Source organism: Rhinolophus sinicus, linkage group LG02, assembly GCF_036562045.2.
Source record: "Rhinolophus sinicus isolate RSC01 linkage group LG02, ASM3656204v1, whole genome shotgun sequence".
Classification (NCBI taxonomy): Eukaryota; Metazoa; Chordata; class Mammalia; order Chiroptera; family Rhinolophidae; genus Rhinolophus; species Rhinolophus sinicus.
Genome location: NC_133752.1, coordinates 143,138,366 through 143,159,199, shown reverse-complemented (window position 1 = coordinate 143,159,199; position 20,834 = coordinate 143,138,366). Strand labels below are relative to the sequence as shown.

The following is a 20,834-nucleotide window of genomic DNA, read 5'->3' as shown; positions in this document are numbered from 1 at the left end:
TGTGAGTACCTTATAATAATGAAATATTCCTAATTCCTCCCTCCTATCCCTTGTATCATTGCTGTCATTTACTTCACTTATAAGCAAGCATACATAAACATACATAAATATATATATGTATATATGTATACATTTATGTGTATATGTAATATATACATAAAAATACACCATAAAATCCATTGTTACTATTATTATTTTGAACAAACTACCAATTAAAAATAAGAAAAATAAAAGTTTCTTTTTTTCACTTTCACTTAATCCTTACTCCTTCTTTGGTGCTCTTCCTTTCTTTATGTAGATAGAGTTTCTGGACTATATTATTTTCTTTCTCTCTAACAAACTTCTTTTACTGTTTTGTTTTTTACAAGGCAGGTCTACTGGCAATAAATTCCTTCAATTTTTGTTTGGGAAAGTCTTTATTTCTCTTTCACTGTTGAATAATAATTTCACAAGAGTACTTTCGAGAGTACATAATTCTAGGTTGGTGTTGTTTTGTTTTGTTTTCTCTCTCAGCACTTCAAAATGTTTAATTTAATTCTCTTCTTTCTTACATGCTTTCTGAAGAGAATTTAGATGTAATTCTTATCTTTGTTCCTGTATAGGTAAAGTGATTTTCCCCCTCTGGCTTCAAGATTTTTTCTTGATCTTTGATTGTCTGTAATTTGAAAATGATATTCCTAGGTGCAGCATTTTTTTGTTCGTTCTGTTTTGCATTTATTTTGCTTGTTGTTCTCTGAGCTTCCTGAATCTGTAGTTTGGTGTTTGACATTGATTTCCTGGTAATTATTTCAAATATTCTTTCTATTCCTTTCTTTCTTTTTTCTCCTTCTGCTATTCCCATTAAATGTGTGCTACATTTTTTTTTAATTGTCCCTAGGTCCTTGGATATTCTGTTGTGTTTTTTTTTTGTTTTTTGTTTTTTCCCCCCAGTCTTTGTTCTCTTGCTTTTCAGTCTTGGAGGTTTCTATTGCGATATCCTCAAGTTCAGAGATTCTCTTCTCAGCTGTGTCCAGTCCACTAGGAAGCCCATCAAAGGGATTCTTTATTGCTGTTACAGTGTTTTGTTACATTTCTATTTAGTTCTTTCTTAGAATTTCCATCTCTCTGCTTACATTACCTATTTGTTCTTGTGTGCTGTCTATTTTATCCATTAGTGCCCTTAACATATAAATCACAATTGTTTCAAATTCCCAGTCTGATCATTTCAAAATCCCTCCCATGTTTTTTCTACTGCTTACTCTGTCTTTTCAAATTTTTTTTTGCCTTTTGGTATGCCTTGTAATTTTTTTCTTGATAACCAGACATGATATGCCAGGTCAAAGGAATTGCCGTGAATAGGCCTTTAGTCATGTGGTTGTAAAGTGGGGTGAGGGGAGGGGAAGGTTCTATACTCTTGGGATTCGATCTCAGTCTTTTAGTGAACTTATGCCTCCGGACTGTGAACCTCACAAGTGTTTTGAATATTTTATCCCTTCTTAGATGGGAGTGGATGGCTAGAGTGGGCTGGAGTTGGGTATTTCCTTTCACCCAGCTGAGCTAGGCTCTGATGAAACCCCAACAGGTTAGGCTTTTGTTAATTAGTTCCTCCTGCGGTCAGGCATTTTTAAGGAGAGCAGAGTGCTCTGGAAGATTTCAAAATGGTTCCTTTTCCCTCCCCTGCCGGAAGCATGAGAGGATTTTTCTCCAAAGCCTTGTGGGAACCTGATGGAGCTGCTGGAGATAAACCTCACAAAATTGTGGTGCTTCCCTATGAGGGGGTCTCCAGAGTTTTAGCTCTCAGAGTTGTCCACATTGAGCCCCCAGCAATTTGTCAGTCACAATTCTGGTTTTCCTACCCCAGCACTGGTTCCCTGGTGGTCTTAGCTCTGGAATCTCTGCTCCGGTAAGTTATTTTCTTTATTTGAACGTGAGTCTCTCCAATCTTGGGGACAGTGGCTTGCCCTGTGTTTTTACCTCTCATGGTTTCTAGAAGGATTATTGGTTTTTCAGTAAATTCAACTTCTTACTTGTTGCTTGGATAGAGTGGTGGCTTACAAGATCCTTGTGTTCAGAACCGGAAACCAGAAGTCTATCTTACACATTTAAAAAATTTTGTTTAACTTTTCCCTAATAATACAGAATAATTAAATATTCTCTTAGGTTGTCTATGTAAAAAAAGATTAATGATCTTGACAATCTAATCATATATATATATATATATATATATATATATACACATATATATGTATATATATGTACATATGTACACATATATATGACCCTCAAGTTATAGAAATACTAAAAACCCTTAAAACCTGACTCTAGTAATTAAAGGTGGTCATAGTTGAAGAGGAAGGAGCTTCCCTGGTCTACATAATCAATGATTTTCGTGCATCCAAAGCCAGCATTTAAGGTTTAAATGGCTGGTTCTCTAACTAGCTATATTGCGTTTTTTAAGTCTCTATTATTTATGTCCTAGAATTCTAGTTATCTTTTAAAAAATACTCATTAGTCTGCTTTGCTTTCAGTTGCTCTAATATGTATTCCTATTGGGGGTCTATACCCAAACAACTTGGAATGCCAGATTGTCAATAGAATATAAACTCTAGGCATAAAATATAATACACTTTTCCTAAAAGTCAGATTCATGCCTTAATCTCCTATGGAATATTTATTACCATAAATTCCATTTTTTTCCTGTTTATGTTAAAATAAGGAGTTATATAGTCTCTTGACTTCTAGAGTTTTATAATTGATTATTTAGAATTTATTCATTTAACAAATTCTGTGTTTTTTGCCAGTACTAAAACTCAAGAATCAACACAGAGAATGATCTGTCCTAATGGAATTCATAGAGTTCAAAAATTATTACAACATATTGTATGATATGTTATGCTGCATAGCCATAATATGGAGGTCACATTTAGGAAGATAAAAGAGGCATATTTTTCAGATTGGCTCATTCAATACCCAGTCATAACTCCTTCTAGGCTTCCTTTCTGTACTTTAGAGTCTACAAAGCTAAAATCTACATTTTTCAGCCTTCTTAGATCTGGGGCACCCCTCATAAACTAGATTCCATTTGAAGATGCACCCAAGTGATATTAGAAAGGCAAAAGTTGGCAATCTGAGGTAACAGCTGGGGAAATCCTAGCTCTGGCAGTAGTGGTGCAAGTTCTAGTGTTCCTAGCAACACAGGAACTAAGCAGTGGACATTGGTTGCAGTACGCTTTTCATTGGACTGTTCCTGTGATGTGGTTGTACATGTCTCCTTGTGTGCCTCTTCCTGGCTATAGAGCAACCAAGCTTGTTTTCCTGGCCCTAGAAGAAACTCTTTGTTACCTTAATACCCTGAAATGATGCCCTTTCTTCTTAACTGAGCTAAAGGAGATTCTGTTTTCTGTAACAAGGACCTCAACAGTAGAGTATGTTTTCTAAGTCTCCATTAAAGGTCTTCCTTTAGGATCTTAGGTTTTCAATGATCTTAAATCTGACTGTATATATTAATTTATGAGCTAATGTGCCCATTACCCATAGTTGTATAATTTTGTAATCTTCACCAATCTGCACTGAGAGTCTGAGATTTGATTTCTAGTGCTTGTTTTTTTTGTTTTTGTTTTTCTTTAACTTGTACTCAAGACTCCAGAATAATGGCAAACTCTCTTGAAACATAAATTTTATTCTGTCCATTTTCTACAGACTATACAGGTTTTTCAGACTCTGGCATTTACAAAACTCCTTTGCCAGACATTGGATTTAAAATCTTAGCCCCCTGCCTTTAAAACCTTATATCAGGGTCTGCAATCTTAAGGGCTCCACCATGTTTCCCTGAAAATAATACCTAGCTGGACTAATGCGTCTTTCGGAGCAAAAATTAATATAAGACCCAGTCTTATTACACTATAATATAAGACCAGATATAATATAATATAATATAATATAATATAATATAATATAATATAATATAATATATAATACCAGGTCTTATATTGTCCGGCTGATTGTCCATATCGGTCTTATTTTCGGGAAAACACGGTATCAGCTCTCATTTATCACTCTCCATTTTTTTCTTTCTTCATTTCTAGCACATGTGGAATTTACTTTCATTATTTTACATTCATAAAATGGTAAAATTTTGTTTTAAAATTTTTTGACTTGTAGTTAGTGAGGTCATGATCCAAGTCATTTTCTTTTTGCATTCTTCTGTAAGTCCATGTCTGAAATTGTCCATGAGCATTAATCAAAATGATCAGAGTGTATTCTCATTAGATTGTAACATTTATGAGCTGATGATTTCCTGCAAAAAGGGCAGTGGTTGGCATATAGTCATGGGGGAAGAAAAAGATATCCAAGGACAAAAATCTTTTTGTGCATTTCTAGCACCATCTAAGGTAGAAGGTATTTTGTTTTAGAACACTAGAACTGATTATCAAGAACTATGCTGTTCATTGAAACTTATTAAAGAAAAAGAAAAAAAAAGAACTATGCTTTTCATTATAGCTACTGGCCACATGTGGCTATTGAAATTTAAATTAATTATATGAAGTAAATTGAACTTTTAATTCTTTAGTTATACCAGCCATATTTTGAGTGCTCAATTGCTACATGTGTTCATGACTGCTGTATTGAACACCTGCTATGTATCAGACACTGTTGTAATCATTGACATTAATGAGACAGAACCCCTACCCTAAGGAGCTATGCTCTAGTCAGGGAAAGGAGAAAATATACATAACTGAATAAAAGACATTTTAGGTATTGATATGTAATGACAAAGATAGAATAGGATAATATTATAGTGACTGGAGGGCTGCTTTCTATGTAGATTTATTAACAAAGGCTTTCTAAGTCATCTGTTGAATGGTAACAAGGTAATAGAACACAAAAATCTTGAGGAATAGTGTATAAGCAGATAAAGCAATAAGTGCAATGGCCCAAGACAGAAAAAAGTTGACATGTTTTAGGTACAGACAAAAGGCCAGTGTGAAGAGATTAGTGAAAAGGATAATGTTGGGAGATAAAATCAGAGAAGTTGGCCTAATAGTTTGGGTTTTCTTTGGGCTACAGTGAAAAGCTATTGAAGAATTTCAAATAGAATAGTAACATGATCTAATATATACTTTTAAAAAATCATGAATAAAATGAGAGAGCAGAACAAATTTAATAGAAGTGACTCTTTGACTGAGTTTTGAAAGCATTGCTTCTTCATCGTCATCTATTACTTTGCACCTTTCCAGGGTATGGGAAGAGGAAGTTCTGCCTTATAGTCTCTAGTAATAGACCATTTTTTCCCAGGCTACTTAATGGACTGTTTTTGTCAGGGATCTTGGTGTATGGAGAGAGCAGACTGGGGGCTGGAGTAGTGAATTTAGGGTGGGTGAGCACGTTACATTTATTGGGAAGAAGTTATATATGTATACCAATTTAGCTAAATTTGGAAAGATAAAATACAAATTATTGTTTGCAAAATTTTCTGCAAGTAAGTGAAATGTGCCCAGTTGACTTCTCATCCTATCTCACTAATATTATAAAAACTAAGTGTCGATATCGTCTTCTAAAAGCATCAATTAGCTATCTGCATATGACTTTTTTGAAGCCCTATTAATGCAACTGTAATGGGGCAGATGCGAGTTCAAAGTACTGAAGGATACTATTTTTAACCCTGTTTGCATTGTTTAATGAGACAGTGAATTCAGTTGACTTAAAATGTGTCATGTCTTGTAAATCATTGGTCATTAACTTTAACAGGGTGAATGAATGCACCTCTCCCCTCTCCATTTCACAGCATTAGTACAATAGATAATGGCCACCAAACATGGGGTAATAATCCCTACATTATTGGCTCATAAGAGTGACCCTCTTGTGTGTGAGGGATTTAGAAGGAAGATGCATTTATGTGCATGAGAAAAAGAGAAAAAAATATGAAAATGTAGATAAAAACAGAATTTTTACATTTTCTCTTTATTTTCTCTGTTTAGTCGGGACATTAACAGGATGACAAATTAAAATTTGTGTGTACAGGCACAGATTATTGTTCAATTTTGCTCATTTCCCTAATCTTTGGTGGTTTATTGGTTTTAATTTTAGTGTAATAGTGAGAAAATAGTATATAATTGCTGTAATTCTCTATGTTTTACTTAGAGTCTCCTAGAATATACTTAAGTTATTTCCTGGTGAGTGAGATTGCCCCTGGATAAATGATAGTGTTCCATAATATTGCTCTAGTCGTCCCAAAGAGTTTAGGATATCCTACCTAGTGCCTTAGTGATTAGTGGTGTCTGCAGGCTTGGGCAATTTAAGTTGTTTCTACATACCGGTAGTAGCTCAGTATATTTTGAACTGATTTGACATTGATAATAGCTGGGCTGGTTAGGAGTATGAGCAAATTCTGCATTTCAGAGACTAATTGATGTAGCAAGAGAATGCAGCTGTCATAATTAAGCAGTAAAGACATTTAAGCCACCATAGACACAAGATACTGCTGTAATAAAATGAACCTACAAAATGTGAAGTGAGTGGCCTAGTTATGCATATGCAATCTTGTTTTATTTAATATCTCTTCCTTGTTAGTGGGAATCTAGCCTTAGGCACCAGGCTAAGGAAGCATGATTACTCTGTTGCCAAGTGGCAAGGATTTAAGTTTCTCAACCAGTCATAGATTGGTGAGGTTTCTCAAACAAAACGTTATGGATAGGTAAGGAAACACTTTTGCCTTTTCTCTTGATAAGTTAATTACATCTAAATGACAAGGAGTCACACTTCCAGGAGTCACACTTGTAGTTAAAAATCATGTGAATGTTTTACCTCTCTAAAAAACCCTGCTAATTTTTGTACCGTTATTGGAATCAGAGGAAAAAATGGAATAGAAAGTAAAACACAAGATCAAGATAAATATGGTAGTTTCCTATTTTTTGCCACATGAACCAATCTTGGTAACTTGGTGCTATGAATTCTTACTTGTCTATGCTAATTGTATTGAGAAAGGAAAGAAAAGTTTCCTGCCCTTTTGTTCCTCCTGGTTTTAAAATCAGTGAACAGATGCAGTGATATAAACCTGCATTTAAGTCCCTTATATTTGTCTTTATAGACACAATTGTGAATTGTGTTCTTCCTGCATTTCTAATTAGAGGGTGAAACAGATGGCAAAGGCTCAGTGTAAAGAGATGTCCATTAAAATAACTTATGCTGCCAAGTGATTGCTCACTCCAAGAGGGGAACTCAATTTCCTCCGTGCTTTTTTACAAAAGCAGCAGCATATACATTTTGAAGGAATTTTGTTAGGCAGGGAAACTAACATAGTAGCTGGACCATACACCGAAAATGCTAAAACTGAAAATTCTAAAACTAAACTTATTTTTTTATTTCAATTTTTTAATGAGCGTTATTGGAGGTGGGAGTTGCTTAGATGGAAGCCCTTTGAAGTACAATTTAATAGGCTAACCATATCTACTCTAAGTCTGCTGTGGGTGTACAGCAGCAAATTTGTGGAATAGTATCTTTTCTCTCTGAATTTTTAGCCATTCTTATGGAAGAAAAGTAGCGTTACTAGTAGTGATTTGAGATACACCCTTCTATGTGTTAAATATATATTTAGGAAGAAAACATAATTAAGATATTTTAACTCTCACATGAGAGAGCAAACATAGAGGTTAAGAATGGTGATTCTGGAGCCAACCCCTCTGGGTTTGAATTGCGTCTGTCATTTACTGCTGAGTGACCTTGGGGAAATTATCTAACAACTCTGTGCTTCAATTTTTTCCTTTGTCAAATTGGAATAACTGAAACTGCTAATCTCAATGATTTGTTGTGCTCAACAAATGTTGCTGAAATTTTATTATTAAATAAATAGCACATTGTCACCAGAATTTTATTTAATCATTCCAATATTTTATATTTACTTAATCTTTTGTCTTACAAAAACAACTTTAATGAAACTTTAGTTTCCAGAAAGAGGCAACTACAATTTTTCTGCTTCCCCCTCCAAAAAAGAGTGGAAGTTAACTACCTAAATTTAAGACAGAGCTGTACATAACTACAAGTCTCAAACTCTAAGCTTAGAAAAATTCCTTGTCTGGTTGCCTGTGTTTTTGACAGCTTTCTTAGCTACACAGAGCTGAAGAATTTAAAATATAAAACTGTTATACAACATGAAATTACACCGAGATAATCTTTCAGACGGAAAGGAAACTGTATATACAGAGCTATTTTGGTAGCTCAGTATATAAGAATATTCCGTTTGAGTGGGACAAACGTGTTTCCTTATCAACCAATATAAAACATGTTTTTGATACTTCACAGCTTGCACTATTCTGGGCACTGCATTTTGAGACCCACTCAGATTCTCCTCACCGGGATGAGCACCTGTCTTTTCAGCCCTGTTCTCCCTGCAGTAAACACAGAGAAGGAGAAATACCCACAGAGCTGTAGGGCCATCTGTGAGGCTACTGGAACCTCTTAGGATTTACTCGAATTTGTAGAACTACAACCAGAATTTGAATATTGTGTCAACTTCATGTATAACCTTGGTCAAGTTACTTTACCTTCACTTTAAAAGTAAAATTGTGGTTTTTAAACAGTTGTTATGAGGAGTAATTGCATTGATCTAGTACAGTTCTTGGGACATATTTGATATTCAGTAACCAGATCAAGCACCTTTTCCCTTTTCTTTTAGATCCCACTCCGATGCACTCTGTTCAGTGCACTCTACTTCAGTGCATTCCATTCAAGGTACTATCTGGAATCTAATGCTAAACCTATGTAATTCTTTCTGCTAATATTTCATAATAGATGGTCCAAATTCCATTATCTGCGTCTATACCTGAGGGCATCGACTCTTATATCACACAATATATTTAATGTCAAAATAGGAATAATAACTTACATTTACATAGCACTTACTATGTGCCGGGCACTGTTTTAAGCACTGTTCATATATTCATTCACTTAATCCTCACAACAATCCTATGAAATAGGTATTATTATTTTTCTTGAGGCACAGAGAGATAAAAACTTGCTCAAGGGCATGCAGCTAGTAATTGGTGAAGTCTAGATTTAAGTTTAGCCTTTGACATAGCATCGATGTACATAAGCACTACCTCTTAAAGTTAGGTCTCATAAAGTCAGGAGCAAGAAAAGCACGGTATCTGACAATATTACAATATTTATTTTGGCAATATAAACAATATAAAATTAAATATTGAACAGAAAATAATGCATGTATTATATATAATACATATGCGTGTGTGCATTCTTTGTTACATATATAAATATGAAATATTTTATTTATATAATATAGTAAATATATTTACATTTTATAATCTACAAATATATAAAATATACTTGTATGTTATATTTATAGCTATATCTCTTATTTGTATAGTTTTATAAGATTAAAAATTCTTAAGTTCTTTTCAGCTATAATATTTTTAATTTATTAGAGATGGACAAAAGAGTGACATCACTCTGGCCACCAGAGATTAGGGAGGAGCTATGAAAGAAAAGCCTTCTAAATTAGAATTCACATGGAGTTAAATTGAAAGAGTTAAAAGTTCCGGCAGCAATCAGTCACAGACTAGAGAAGCATAGGTCCTATCCTTATTCCAAGATGGTTTAGCATTTTGATACTAGTACACATTTCAACTTTAGCAACTAACGTGAGGACAAGAGGCCACTAAAATTGACTGTTGTATTTTGTTCACTTCATATTAAGTTGCCATTCAAGTACAGTAATTTTCAGCCCTTCAATATACCTCAAACTAGTAATTTGGGAACAACCACGAATATAATGATTGTACATGTTAAAATAGCAGTATTTTGTAGCTTCACCAAATAGATTTTTATTAGTCACACTCCTACTGTGGTATTTTTTCATGAGGTCTTCATTTTGGTCCTAAATTTAGTTCAGTTTATTTGTTATTGCCTCAATTTGATATTGAAATAGCTGTAAAAATCAGATGATATCATCGTCCTCACAATGGCAAGTGTTAGGCAGTTAGAGAGAAACTGCATAATCCTGTAGCTTTGTTATTTTATTATGTCAAATATTCCTCAAAATATTGAGGTTTAATAGTTTTAAAAGATTGTCATGTGAATACAAATATTAAAAAAAGACATTTCTAGTTAATTTAAAAATTCTATTGTAAACATAATCTTGTCAATTTGGGAGTTTTAAGGCTGTGTGGCAAAGTTATTGTGTTGAGATATAAAAGTATTTGCATTTGGGAGTAATTATTTTTCCATGAAGGATACCATCAGGAATTTTACTATAAGCAAATATTGTCAAAAAGGGATTGAACAAATATCATATCTCGTTTTTAAAGAGAAGACAGTCTTCTTCAACAGTGCTCTGGCTTCTTAGATTCACCTCTACATTAAACTGTGTTTTAATTTTGGAGTAACTCAAACACTAAATGACACGGCCTCTCGCAGTGCAGTTTGGCTCTGAGGCTTCACGATCTGACCCAGCAGAGGGATATACAAGGAGCATGAGAAGCATTAGTCAATAAGTAGAAGCATCTTTGAGACTTTAAAATTTTGTCTTCTTAAAAAAATGTCTTTATCCAAACCTTTCTTAGGAGAGCATGTTGGTGTAGAGACTAAGAGCATGAAGTTTGCAATCAGACAAATTGCTGTTGAATTGACTCCGTCTTTACTAGCTAGCTGCGTGTTCATAGGCATTTACCTTTCTCTAAATCAGACCTATAAAATGGTGATGACATTACCCGCCTAAAGGTTATTGTGATAATTAAATGAGACAGTGCATGTGAAGCACTTAGTACCTGATACATAATACATGCACAAAAGACTCTATTTCATCAAATTTAAGGTGCCATCATTGTCAAATGCACCATTACTTTATGTACCACAGGTAAAGAAAACGACTGAAAATTATGATACCATGGAGAGGCATCTCCATTTCAGAAATGTTAACATGCGAAAAATATGTGTGTATTACAAGATATCAAATACCGTGATGATCTCTTTTACCAGACTGTTGTTCTATCCAAAAAAAATGTAACCATTGTAAGGTATACTTGCCATTGAAATTGAGTTTTTAACAGGTATTTATTTTCTTAAACAATACTTTTATAGGGGAATGCATAAAAATAAGGAGATGTGTTTCTTTTCCTTCATGTATTTGGAGACAAATGTGTATTCGTCATCCGGCAGCTCAGGCTTTTTAATCAGAATAGCTTCTGTAATCTGTCTGACCAACAGTCACCTAACCTGTGCTTGGATGCATCCTGATGCAGCTTTGGCTGAATAAGCCTGTCCTATTTTTCCATGTCTGGATAGACCTAGATTTTAGAATGTTGTTATTCTTTATGTCATATTAAACCTGTCTCAAAAAGCCATCATGTGGTCCCAGTTCTTTCCTTAGCCACACATGATATTTACTAAAGAGTTGGACAAATATTAGGTGGTAGCTATTTTGTCTAATTTCTCCTTTAAAAAGTTATTTCTTCTTTGCATATTTGTAATAGTTAATATTTTGTAAGAGCTGAATATTTTCAGACAGTGTACTAAATGGTATAGCTGGTTTATTTCATGTAATCTTCCACTGATCCTTAATGTTTCACATGTTCTATTGCTGTCTTAATTTTATAGGGGAAGAAATGAGTATAGAAAAGTTAAGTAATAACACTCTTCTGCTTTCTGTGGTGATTAATGGTAGAGCCAGTCCCAGGCCTCTCATTGTTGAGAAAAGATTATTTACTAGAGCAGAGTGCAACTTTTTAAAATAGTCTTATTCCGTCCCAGGTTTCTTAGGATTTGTATTACATTACATGGGATATATTATAGTTAATAATAAGAACCTTCCTTAAAATATAGCATCCCAGACTAGACTTTGGGTGGTGAGCACAGAATGCAATATGCAGATGATGTATTATAGAATTGTACCTTGAAACCTCTATAATGTATTAACCAATGTCTCCTCAATAAATTTAATTTAATTCAATAAAGAATAAATGTGAGTTCTCTCTCTCTCTCTCTCTCAGACACACACACACACTTTATAGATAGATAGATAGATAGATAGATAGATAGATAGATAGATAGATAGATGATAGATAGATAGATAGATATAGATTAGATATAGATATAGGTAATATATAGCAGCCCAGACAGGGAACGGTTTTTCAGAATAGCCTGCTGCCATAAGGGTGAAGGTAGCTTATTACCAGCCTTGGCAGTAAGAGTAGCTCTTTGTTTGCCACCTAAGTTTACACTTGCTTCTGAAGCATATACAGTATGTAGGAGGCTCTTTGTGAAAGAATGTTCAAGTGAACACCTGAGGATCTTATTCTATAAGCTTCTGTCAAAATTTGTAACTTTCATCTTTTGGCTTATGCCATTGTTTGAAAATTTTTTCAGTCTACGTGTTGAAGCAATACAGAAATTGGCATTTGTGCTCATTACATTTCATGGTGCATGTGCAGAGTTATTGAGATATTTTAAAATTTAAAGTTTATTCCCCAATGTGTTTGTATATTAACTATTCCCAAGAGATATAACTAAGTTTAATATTTTATTTAGTTTTATAATTATATATCTATTCATTATAGAAAGTTAGGACAACTTTAAAAATAACTCTGCCTCTGAGATACCAGTACTCACTGTGGATGAGTAAAATTTCTGCTACATAATTTCTGCATGTCTCTACTTTCCTACATCAGAAAGCTATGTGGCCATTTTTTGGAGGAAACTGTTTCTGGTACCTGACTTACTATCATTGTCATAAGACTCAGTGATCCTTGCGGTTATGTGGAAAAGGTTCTGAAAATACCTAAAGCCTAATGATAATCTTTAAATGTCATATATTTTTAAAGTTCTAGCTTACATCATTTTTGGTGATTACAACCATTTAAAGTAGAACCACCGCATATTGATGGTATAGCTGCTTCTCTAATGGATACTTTTTGTTTCTAAGATCTAGGACTTGGTCAAAAAGTCTATCTTCTGCAAAGTAATACACTTTGTGATTTAAGAAATATCATCCTATCACTTGGTTTTCATTCTTTGCATTAAAAATTTGTCTATTCCTCAGATAACTTACAGTTGTTTTTCTGAACATGTAAACTAGATTGTGTACTTTGCTAGGAAAGGGGAGCAGAATTTTAGGAAGTAGTCAAACACATATTTCATGGGGCGGGGTGGGGGTGGAGGTTCTTCTAAGGATCTGAAATTTTCTGCCTGTTTTTCGTTTTCTTTCTTGGAAAAAAAAACTAGTGTTTGGTTGTTATGCTTTACTTCAGCTGTACATGCATCTCATTTTTCAGAGAATAATTTACAGTGGATTTTCAATATGAAACATAACTAATGGTATTAAACCAATTCTCCTTCTAATTCTTTGGGTCAGTTTTCCAAAAAAGTATTATTTTAGTTTTGCCCAAACTAACACTCACATGTTCTTTTCTTCTACTGCTTCACATTTGACCACCTGGAAGGGCTGTATATGAACCTGAAATAATATAGATTTCATGTAATTCCTTTTTAGATTGTAAAAGAGTTAAGTAAATTTATTTGTTGAGGAGGCCCAGCATTAACTGTTCTCTGTTCAGGGAAGTGCCCTTTTGTTCTAATTTCTTGTCATTTTTCAGATGTAAACAAATGTTCACCTAAGAATATACATTTTTCTCAAAATAGAACCAATTGATCTTAGGACTTTAGAAGTTATTTGTTTTAGTATTTGCCCAATGATCGGATTCAGCTGAAATATAAGGAAACCTTAAATAAAGCTTTCTCTCTGAGGCAAACCATTTTACCTTTGGACAGTATTGTCTTCCAAGGTAGTATTAGCAAAGGAGATATTACCAAAGAGTTTACCACAGATTTTCTTTAGTTACATTTTCTTATATGTCAGGGAAAAACATAGGAATTAAATTTGCATATACTTGTGTAAGTCTTAAATGATATCAGTTACAATGTGGTTTGTGAGAAAATCTCATTTCTTTGCAGGTATACAATATATTTCTATTCAGGTATCGTGTTATGTCCAAATTATTCTTTAGAACAGTCTATCTTTTCTCTATATTTAGTGAGCTATAAACAGAGTATAAAGGACAAAAGTCCAGAATAAAAACTAAATTTATATCCCATTTTTGGTACTGGTCAATTCTGGAAAATTGGTTAACCACTCTTTTAAAAAAATTTTTTTAAAAATATTTTTTATTAGTTTCAGGCCTGCAAAACAACATAATGATTAAACATTTATATACTTCACAAAGTAATAACCCCATCTGGCACTGTACATTGTTATTAGAATATTATTAACTGTATTCCCTATACTGTAATATATATCCCCATGACAATTTTTAAAAATAGTAGTTGACATTCAGTATTATTTTATATTATTAGGTTGGTGCAAAAATAATAGCGGTTTAAAAGTTTAAAAATAATTGCAAAAACTGCAATTACTTTTGCACAAGCCTAATAGTTTTAGATGTACAGTGTAGTGATTAGACATTTATATAATTTATGAAGTGATCCCTTGATGATTCTAGTACCCATCTGACACTACATAATTTTTACAATATTAGTGACTATGTTCCACATACTGTACTTCACATCATTGTGACTATTTTGTAACTACCAATTTGTACTTTTTAATCCCTTCCCCTTTCTCACCCAACTGCCCAATGCCCTTCCCATCGAGTAACTATCAGTTTGTTCTCTGTATTTATGGGTCTGTTTGTGTTTTGTTTGTTTGTTTATTTTGTTCTTTAGATTCCACATATAAGTGAGATCATATGGTATTTGTCTTTCTTAGTCTACTTTCATTTAGCATAATACCCTCTAGGTTGTTGCAAATGGTAAGATTTCATTCTTTTCTATGGCAGAGTAATTTTCCATTGTCTATAAGTACCACATCTTCTTTATCCAATTGTCTATTGATGGGCATTTCAGTTGTTTCCGTATCTTGGCTATTGTAAATAGTGCTGCAGTGAACATAGGGGTGCATATATCTTTTCAAATTAGTATTTTGGATTTCTTTGGATAAATACCCAACAGTGGAATTGCTGGGTCATCAGGTAGTTCTATTTTTAATTTTTGGAGGAACCTCCATACTAATTTCCATAGTGGCTGCACCAATTTGCAATCCCACCAACAGTGCACAAGGGTTCCCTTTTCTCCACATCCTTGCCAAAACTTGTTGATTGTTGATTTATTGATGATAGACATTCTAGCAGGTGTGAGGTGATATATCGTGGTTTTTATTTGCATTTCTCTGATGATTAGTGATGTTGAGCATCTTTTCATATGTCTATTGGCCATCTGTATGTCCTCTTTGGAGAAATGCTATTCAGGTTCTCTGCTCGTTTGTTAATTGGATTGCTTTTTTTGGTGTGTTGTTTTTTTTTTTGTTTTTTTTTGGTGTTGAGTTGTATAATTTTTTTTCCATAGATTTTAGATATTAACCCCTATCAGCTATATCATTGGCAAATATCTTCTCCCATTCAGGAGGATGTCTTTTTGTTTTGTTGATGGTTTCCTTTGCTGTGCAAAAACTTTTTAGTTTGATGTAGTTCCATCTGTTTACTTTTCCTTTTTTTCCCTCTGGCCCACAAAGATATATCAGTAAAAAATGGGTATAAAAAAGGGTACTAAGAGTTTACTTCCTATGTTTTCTTCTAGGAGTTTTATTGTTTCAGGTCTTACATTTAAGTCTTTAATGCATTTTGAGTTTATTCTTGTCTATGTCACAAGAAGGTGATCCAATTTCATTTTTTGCATGTCTCTGTCCTGTTTTCCCAGCATCATTTATTGAATAGACTGTCTTTACCCCATTGTATATTCTTGCTTCCTTTGTCATAGATTTAATGACCATATAGACATGGATTAATTTCTGGGATCTTTATTCTGTTCCATTGATATGTATATCTCTTTGTATGCCAGTGCCATGCTTTTTTTATTGCTATAGCTTTGTAATATAGTTTGATAACAGGTAGTGTGATACTTCCAGCTTTGTTCTTTTTTATTCAAGATTGCCATAGCTATTTAGGGTCTTTTATAGTAAAATCTTTTTAGGAATATTTTTTCCAGTTCTGTGAAAAATTCCATTGGTATTTTGATCGGGATTGTATTGAATCTATAGATTGCTTTGGGTAGTGTGGACATTTTAACTACTATGTTATTTCTTCCTATTCATGAGCATGGCATATGCTTCCATGTATTTGTATCTTTTTTAATTTCTCTTTTCAATGTCTTATAATTTTCTGAGTACAGGTCTTTTACTTCCTTGGTTAAACTTATTTCTAGGTATTTTGTTTTTGATGCAATTATAAATGGGATTATTTTATTAATTTCTCTTTCTGATAGTTTTTTATTTGTATAAAAATGCAGCCAATTTCTGAATATTAATTTTATACTTTGCAAAATCCAGTTCTAACAGTTTTTGGTGGAATCTTTGGGTTCTCTCTGTATAATATCATGTCATCTGCAAATAATGACAGTTTTACTTCTTCCATTCTCATTTGGATGCCTTTTATTTTTCTTTCTTTTTTTTTCTAGTTGCTGTGGCTAGGGCTTCCAATACCATGTTGAATAAAAGTGCTGAAAGTGGATATACGTGTCTTGTACCTGATCTTAAGGGGAATGCTTTCAGCTTTTCCCTGTTGAGTATGATGTCATCTGTGGGTTTGTCATATATGGCCTTTATTATGTTGAGATACGTTCCCTCTGTTCCCACTTTGCTGAGAGTTTTTATCATAAATGGATTCTGGATTTTTTCAAAGAGTCTTTCTGCATGTACTGATATGATCATATGTTTTTATTTTTCAGTTTGTTTATGAGGTGTATCATGTTGATTGATTTGTGGATATTGAACCAACCCTGCATACCAGGAATAAATCCCACTTGATTGTGGTGTATGATCTTCTTAATGTATTGTAGAAATTTGTTTGCTAATGTTTTGCTGAGGATTTTTGCATCTATGCTCATTAAGGATATTGGCCTATAATTTTTTTTTAATGTTTTTGCCTCGTTTTGGAATCAGGGTTATAGTGGCCTTATAGAATGAGTTTGGGAGCCTCCCCTTTTCTTGAATTCTTTGGAATAGTTTGAGAAGAATAGGTATTCATTCTTTTTGAATGTTTGGTAAAATTCACCTGTGAATCCATCTGGTCCAGGACTTTTGTTTGTTGGGAGCTTGTTGATTACTGATTTGATTTTATTAGTAGTAATCAGTCGGTTCAGATTTTCTGTTTCTTCTTGATTCAGCCTTGGAAGATTGTATGCTTCTAGGAATTTATCCATTTCTTCCATATTGTCCAATTTGTTGGTGTATAGTTGCTTATAGTATTTTCTTACAATTTTTTTTTTTTTTTTTTTTTGTATTTCTGTGGTGTCTGTTGTCACTTGTCCTCTTTCACTTCTGATTTGATTTATTTGGGTCCTCTCTCTTTTTCTTAATGAATTTGGCTAAAGGTTTATCAATTTTGCCTATCTTTTCAAAGAACCAGCTCTTGGTTTCATTTATCTTTTTTATTTTTATTTTTTAGCCTCTATTTCATATATTTTTGCCTGATCTTTTTATGATTTCCTTCCTTCCACTCACTTTGGGCTTTGTTTGCTGTTCTTTTTCCATTTCCCTTAGGTGTAAAGTTAGACTGTTCATTTGAGATTTTTCTTGTTTCTTATGGTAGGCCTGCATTGCTATGACTTTCTCTCTGAGGATCGCTTTCATTGAGTCCCATAGCTTTGGGGTTGTTGTATTTTCATTTTCATTTGTTTCATGGTATCTTTTGATTTCTTCCTTGATGTTATTGTTAACCTATTTATTGTTTAGTAGCATGTTATTTGGCCTTCTTGTGTTTGTGTGTCTTTCAGGTTTTTGTTATTATTTGTTTGTTTGTAATTGATTACTAGTTTCATACCATTGTGGTCAGAGAACACGCTTGGTATGACTTCAGTCTTCTAAATTTGTTGAGATTTGTTTTGAAACCAGACATGTGATCTGTCTTGGAAACTGTTCCCTATGCACTTGAAAAGAATATATTCTGCTGCTTTGGGGTGAAATGCTCTAAAAATATCAAATCCTTCTGGTCTAGTGTGTCATTTAAGGCTGCTATTTCCTTGTTGATTTTCTGTCTGGAAGATCTGTCCATTGGTGTTACAGTCCCCTACCATTACTGTGTTACTGTCATTCTCTCCCTTTATGTTGGTCAATATTTATTTTATATATGTAGGTGCATAGATGTTTACTAGGGTTATGTCTTCTTTTTGGATTGATCCCTTTATCATTATTTAATAATAATGATTTTATTATTGTCTTCATTTTAAAGTCTATTTTTCTGATATAATTATTGCTACTCCAGATTTTTGTTTGTTTGTTTCCATTTGCATGAAATAATCTTTTTCCATCCCTTTACTTTCAGTCTACATGTGTCTTTCAGTCTGAGGTGGGTCTCTTGCAGATAATATATGTATGTGTCTTGTTTTGCTATCCATTCAGCTACCCTATGTGTTTTGATTGGAACATTTAATCCATTTACATTTAAAGTGATTATTGATAGGTACATAGTTATTGCCATTTTATTATTCATATTTTTGATCTTTTGTTTGTTTGTTTTCCCCTTCTTCTTAAAGAAGTCCCTTTGACATTTCTTGTAATATTTACTTGATGGTAATGAACTCCTTTAGCTTTTTCTTGTCTGGGAATCTCGCTATCTCTCATTCAATTTTAAATGATGGCTTTGCTGGGTAGAGTATTCTTAGTTGTAGGTCCTTTCTTTTCATCAGTTTGAATATTTCCTGCCACTCCTTTTGGGCCTGCAAAGTTTCTGTTGGGAAGTCTTATGGGAGCTTCCTTGTAAGTAACTAGTTGTCTTTTTCTTACTGCTTTTAGGATTCTCTCTTTGTCTTTAACCTTTTCCATTCTAAATATAATGTGTCTTGGTGTGGGCCTGTTTGGGTTCATCTTGTTTGAGACTCTCTGCACTTCCTGAGCTTTTATGTCTGTGTCCTTCACCAGTTTAGAGAAGTTTTCAGTCACTATTTCTTCCAATAGGTTCTCAATCCATTGCTTCTTCTCTTTTCCTTCTAATACTCCTATGCTGCTAATATTGTTGTTATGCTTGATGTTGTTTCAAAGGTCCCTTAAACTATCTTTGGTATTTTTTTATTTTTCTCTTTTTGTTGCTCTGATTGGGTGTTTTATGCTACCTTGTCTTCAAAATCATTGATTTGATTCTCTGCTTCATCTAATCTGTCAGTGATTCTTTCTAGTGTATTGTATTCTTTATTTCTGACTTGTTTTTATGGTTTCTATGTCCTTTTTTGTGTTTACTATCTTTTTGTTGAAGTTCTCGCTAAGTTCCTTAAGCATTCTTTTATCCAGTGTTTTAAACTCTGTCTCTGGTCAGTTGGTTGCCTCTTGTTCATTCAGTTCTTTTCCTAGAGTTTTCTTCTATTATTTGGAACGTGTTGCTTTCTTTCCTCGTTCTGGCTGCCTCTCTGTGTTTGCTTCTATGTATTAGGTAGATCTCCTATGTCTCTCAGTCTCTTCTGGGTGGCCTTTTGTAGTAGTTGTCCTATGTGGTCCAGTGGCACAGTCCCCGTGATCACCAGTGTATGTGTGCCAGTAGTGTGAGTAGTGTGTATTCTCCTGCTGTAGTTGAGCCTTAATTGCTTTTGACATGTTAGTGGTTGGGATTGACTCTCAGGCTGACAGGCTGTGAGGCTTGGCAATGCCCATAGTGTTTGAGCTGCTGTGTGGGGGGGCTGACCCCTCAGAGGGGTTCACCCGATTTGGCTCTTGTGCTTGTTGATACCATCCTTTTGGTATGCCACTTTTTGGTCTAATCTGGTAGTGCTCTGGTGTGTTCTGAGACTGGTCTCTGGGTGTGTTGTTTCTGGTGACTTTTGGAAGGGACTCCCATGCAGGCCAATTTCAGCCTGGCCCCTAGGGCTATCTGGTAGGAACTACAAAGCTATATGTCTCTTTTGTATCTGGAGACATGTGGGTGTGGCCTCACTGTGAACTGAGGCCAGCTGCCACCAGTATTGGGCTTTGGGCAGCTTAGCAAAAGGCCCCAGTCCCCTCTAGGCCTGTTGCCACCTGCTGGTTGACCTACTGTTGACAGTGCCCCCACCAATGCCACCAGAATTGGGCAGGGTGGAGTCTCATGGAGTCACAGAGTATGGCCAGTGGTTTGTACAAAATTAATGCAGATTCAGTTCTTGTGTCAGTGCTGAGCATATGGCCATTCCACAAAAATTCCCTGAGTACACCATGGCGAGGCACTTCTTACCTCAGGCCTGCAGATCCTGGAGAGCCATCTAAGGAGGGCTGCAGAGCAAGCTAGGGCTTACTGCCTGCCACTGAAAGTTTCTCAGGCCACCACAGGCTGTCGACTGTTGTACAAGCCTTCCATAGCTTGTTGGACGGGGCTGGCCACACAGAATCTGAGAGTGCCCCAGGTTATGCCGCACTAGCTGGGTAGGGTGGGGTTCAAGGGAGTTAACCAAGGTGGAGCGCACTCGCATGGATTTTACCAGACCAATGGGGTCTCAGATTTGGCCCTTTGGGGATGGGTTCAACACAGGAAAGATGGTGCCCTCCTGTATGTTACACATAAGGCAGGCTCCACACAGGGATAATGCAGATGTCCCTCTAGCCCTCTCCCTGAAGCCACATAACTCAAACTTTCCCTGTGTGTCTCTGGTGCCTCTTCAGTTGCTGCGCCTCCACTGGAGCCCAGGTGAGTGCTTGCAAGTGAGTGAGTCTGCATAGGCCCTTTAAGAGGACATCTGTGTTTCGAGCTGCCTGCCATCTCACCAGGACAAATTAACAGAATCCTCACTGATATTCACTGCCAGATGTTGTGGGGACTCATCTTTCCAGCACAAGACTC

The 20,834-nt window shown here is 34.8% G+C and overlaps 1 long non-coding RNA gene across 1 annotated transcript in view; it reads left to right on the top strand.

Annotated features, from left to right (window-relative positions):
- The window catches only part of LOC141568596 (uncharacterized), a 293,031-nt gene that overhangs the window by 208,812 nt on the left and 63,385 nt on the right, over positions 1-20,834 (top strand). The gene's annotated exons all lie outside the window — the stretch shown is intronic.